Here is a 5,210-nt window from a genome sequence, read left to right as displayed (position 1 = left end):
GGCTAATGTGTTTTCTGCTTGTCCAGGACAGATGGGAAGGTACGAACAAAATCAATCTAAAAATGGCTAATATTACCCAAGCTTAAAAAGGGTTCCTAGAATACCCAGTCACCTCTTCTGAAAAGCTTAACAGCTTCTAAGCGGGCACTTGGTAGTTCAGGATCTTGTCTTCTGGTTTTCTTTCTACTCAGACCCTACGTGGCTGAAAGCTAAGACTGGGACAAGATGGACAAGGGAGCTCTGGGAAGAGCTCTCTCAGCACCACTGCCCTGTGCTCTGGTCCCTGTTTCCTATCTAGTCCCTGGGGACATTATATTTAATATATTTTATATAAACACACACAGGAATGGAAAATAGAAAACCTGAAAAATTGAGAGAGAGAGTGGGTGCCTTGGGGAAAAGATGGGGCTGCAGACCTTGCTTATGTCAACTTGACCCCTTTGGCTTCTGGCTTCTCTTCTTTGGTTTCCTCCTCTTTATATTCTCTTTCCCCCCTTTGGGATCTTTTCCTTCTCATTCTCTGTTTTGACTCTTTTGGCTTTTTTGAAGTTAGAAGAGTTCTTGTGACCACCTTCTCCCTCCTCATTGGTATCAGAGAATTCTTCCTCACAGGCAATGCATTTGTCAGAGAAGCAGATGGAGGTTCGTTTGTCAGTGTCTTCTTCATTCTCATCACCACTCTCTTCTGGGATGGCATTGTCAGATATGGCCTGCATTTAGACCTCAGGGGAATGGGGCAGCATTCCCAAATTCTCAAAGAGCTGCTGCTTCATCTTTTCCAAGTATTCATTAGTGTTCTGGTTATCCATATTGGAAGGGCTGATGTGCATCTAGATATCTGGTCCAAAGTATTCATAGTAGTCATTGTATGGTAGCTCATTAGGGATCTCTGGGTCCAGGTCCATGGTAGTTTCATAAGTCCTGCACTAAGCAGAATTATGGGTGTTGTAGCCACTTCATCCCAGCATTAGCATCAGCAAGTTGAAACTCTTCATTAATTCCACATACTTGACATACCCCTTGATGGTCAGATAGAAGCAACATAACTGATTCCCAGACAGGGAATTTGAGCCACACTATAAGACCACTGCACTGGGCTGGAGCATCTCCATTACTTTAGACATGACTGGCTTAAATGTGACTTCATAGGACTCATCATCAATGCTGTCTCACAGTGGTAGTTAACAGTGTAGTACTTGCCTTTGCCAGTCTAGAAGGCCTCTTCCACACCATTGCCATGTGAATATCAATGTCAATATACAGTATCCTCTGGTGATACTTTAACAGATTCAGAATGGCAAAGATGTGACAGGAGCCAGATGCTTCAGACTTCTTTGCATGGTGCAGGTTCCCAGCCCCGTTCACAGTGATGTCCAGCTTGCTAATTGAGTTTCACAGCACTTGCTACAGAGCCACCTATGGGCATCTGACAGAACTCAAACAAGCCATCAAATACTGGACAGTCCTCACCCATGTTGAATCTCTGCATCTGTTTGCTGCATTCAGACATATTATCTGGGTGAATAGAATGCAAGAATTCAATGTAGTCATCACTGTGGTACTTGATCCTTTCCTCAGCATTGGCTTTGTGAAGACAATAGATTTCCATTTTCCAGTAGAGATTATAGTTGAGCAGCAAATTGTGAGTTAAACAGATCCAGTGAGGCTTCACTGGGTTCTCTTGTCCATAATAGTAGCTTGCAATGTCCCCGTGGTAGTAGTGACAGACTTTCCTCTTGGTGCCCAGAGTTGGAACCATCTTGCTTGCTGCCCAGCTCTCCCATCAGTTGCCACCCTACTTTTCAGAAAGGTACATTTTCCCCACTAAATACTGGCTTGTCACTATTAATAATCTCTCCATGCTGATAATTTTGACAGACTTATTTATAAAATGTCATCGTATAGTAGGTATCTTCGGTATCCATATCATGTCATTCAACGTTATCTGTGGGAGATACAGCAAAAAATTCTGCTACAACCATCTTTACTGCCTAGTAGTATTTCACAGTATTCAAAGGCACTATTTAAATGTTTATCAGTTTGGGAACTTATAGATTGGCCTCTACTTAGGACCCTGCTTGTAGGTAGACCTGGACTCTCATACACGCAAAGGTTTTATGTGGAACTAAGTATTCATTTCTCTGGGAGGGGCACAGTTGGTACATGATTGGGGTTTTATACATCAGAGGTATTTGGACTTTAGTATAAAGTTAGCCAGTTTTCCAATGTGCTTCCTTTATTTCCCATTCACACCAGCAGTTTACAAGTGGTGCACTTTCTGTGTTGTATTCCTACTGTGCCTTCTCACTATTTGTAATACCACACTGAGGAATCAACAGGGGGACTCAAGCAACCATGAACCCGACAGTGTGAGAGGATGTGTGGGGGGTACATGTGTATGTATGGGAATGTTCATCAAAGTGAGTGCACATGTGTGTAGGGAGGGCGTTGTTTGTCTTATGTTTCATATAATACTTAGCATTGCTTTGTATGCACCTTATCAATTTTTACTAGTTCTATGCTCCAAAATTTTTCTTTCACTCTTCCCATTTACCCTCCTTCCTATTTTATTGATCCTGCAGCATTTAGCAACAAGCCCCTTGTGTGCAATGCTAGCCATTTGCTGATTTTATTAGGTATGCAAAGAGCTGTTTTGTTCCATTTATAGGCTACAATGAAAATGTTTAGTTTTGTTGATTATTTATTCTTATTGATTATTTCTTCTTCCTCTTTTTATGTTCTTAAGGGGAAAACGTAGACAATGAATTGACATTTATCCCCTTTTGCAGTTCACACATTCAACACTAGACAGTTCTTTAAGATTCTATAATATTTTTTGCATAATTCTTTGTATATTCTCACCTAAGTTTCTATAGTTTTATTAAGTTAGTGGGGCTTTTTTGTTCATTTTTAGATTGCTCTAAAGTTCAGTTCTCAGGCGTTTGAACATTTTCCTATTTTCGTCAATTCACTGATTTCTGATATTATTTTAGTGAGCTCATGTAAAATTCTCATCCCAATTTCAATCCTTTTAAATCTGTGCATTTCTGGGTTGTGGAAATAGCATAGCCGGTTTTTCCTTACATAGACATGAAGAGCAGTGTGCCCATCCTGAGTTGGCAGACTCCATGTATAAGCCTTAGCTGTAGATTACAGCAGGATGTCTTTGATATATTCTCTAAGGTGAAGCATCAGCTGTAAAGAGAGGGTGTTGTTTCCTCCCATCTCTGCTTCCCAAGTGACTTGGTGACTACATAAAAGAACATCTGGTCCTCTCACTACATCTTTCTATCACCATCCCAAAGAGCATCTTTTCTTCAGGTAAGTGCTGCCTTCCAGTCTGCACAGGAGGAGAATGATACATTGTGGTTCATCTAGCTTCCCTTTTACACTCATGTTTGTGTCCTACACACATTTACTTCCAAGAATCTAATATCACAAGATTTTTTACTTACTTATTTTAAGGATTTTGTACAGTATATTTTGATAATATATTACCTGCTTTCAGATCATACTAGACCCTCTTTTCTGCCTTTCTATATATTTCGCCTTATATTCTTATTTTAAAAGCAATAACTAAACCACCACTGAAAAAGGAAAAGTCAGTGTTTCGTCAACGAGTGACTCTTGGTCTCTGGTTATATCAACCACACTTGTGGAAAGCTTTTAAATCTGCTCTACCATCGCTGTATCTAGTTGGTATGTATGAAGACTCATAGCTACTAAAATTACCTTGATGTTATAGTATGTGCCTGGTTACATGTCTGCTTCTGCTTGTTCTCTCTGACTGTCTGTGTCTCTCTGTCTCTGTCTCTCCATCTCTCTGCTCCCCTTCCCAGAGATCTCCAAATTTATATAGGTTAGAATTTATGTCGATCTGACTGCACTGTTTATCTGTGTATCACTGAAAACACTTTTGCAGTGGATCCAAGGCATGTTCTAAATGTATATAGTAGGTCATGTTCCTCTGGTGCTGGCTTTTCAGCTTGAATACATTTGTGAAATACTTACGGCTTTTTGGTAAAAGGTAAAGATTTCCATCACAATACCAGTTAAATCCATTTATTTTTCCCATATGTAGTAACATGTTATTTGTTTCAAATATATGGTGATGTATAGAAAATTCACAAAGGGAAAAACAGTATTTATGCATAGGTGTCTACCATCTCCATGGATTCTCTCATTAGATGGGTGTGTCTATAAAAAAATCTCTTCTGTTCTTTATGCAAGAACCTCCACTATTACTTCTCACTCTTGAAGTTCATTAAATGCAAGGCTTTAGGCTCACTTTTCTCTCACTGTACTTGAAAATATCTCATTGCTTGCCTTTACCCACTAGGTCCCTGATAAGAAAGAACCCCATGAACCACTCAGACATGGACTGCCTCTGCTCCTTGAGTCCTTTCAGGGCTTTTAGTCAATATTTAGTCAATCTATCATTGATCTGCATGCCTATCTATCTATCTATCATCTATCTATGTATCATCTTTCCATAATCTATCATTTATCTATCTAGTATATATATATATATATATATATATATATATATATATATATATATATATATATATATATTTAAACTATTATTCATTATCTATTATCTATCAATTGTCTATCTATTTATATATTTATCCTTCTATCTATTCATTAGTAGCAAAGATAGTAAGGCTCACAAAAAGTAGAATGTAAGAAGCAAAAGCAAAATTAATTGGAAACTTTTCTTCTGGAAATACAGTGGCTGTAATAAAAGCTTCAGTAGAGGCCCAGTACTGAAATGTCAGAAATGGTGAAAGAACAAGGAATGTGGAGAAAAAAATGAGAAATTATCAGTATAAAGGTAAATAATGCCAATTATAAGAATGTATTCCATAGAAATAGCACACACTATATATACATACATACATACATACATACATACATACATACATTACTACATAATTACTTATCTGAAATTCAGAAAACATTTAAGTTTGAGCAATATATTGTAGAAGAAACCATTGAAATACATATTACAATAAATCCCCAAACTTGAGAGAATCTAAGTGAGTTCATCACACCATTTTTAGAGACTCTGAAACACTGACATTGAATCTAGAAGTCTTCCGTGAAGAGCCAGGCTTTCTCTTCTTAGGAAGCAATGGCATATACACTACTTAAGTGTATTCAGTTTCTCATCAAAGCTTATTTTAGATCCTCAACTCATTTGGCCA

The 5,210-nt window shown here is 38.2% G+C and overlaps 1 pseudogene across 1 annotated transcript; it reads right to left on the bottom strand.

Annotated features, from left to right (window-relative positions):
• Nucleotides 1–421: 421 nt before the first annotated feature.
• On the bottom strand, nt 422–1,759 carry LOC308429932 (histone deacetylase 1-like; annotated as a pseudogene). The gene has a single exon. The product of its transcript is annotated as a histone deacetylase 1-like (transcript).
• Between the last annotated feature and the right edge of the window lie 3,451 nt (nt 1,760–5,210).

This window comes from Micromys minutus (genome assembly GCF_963924665.1).
Source record: "Micromys minutus genome assembly, chromosome: 14".
In the NCBI taxonomy this organism is placed as follows: Eukaryota; Metazoa; Chordata; class Mammalia; order Rodentia; family Muridae; genus Micromys; species Micromys minutus.
Note: the sequence above shows the minus strand (reverse complement) of the source record. Positions and strands in the feature narration are given on the sequence as shown.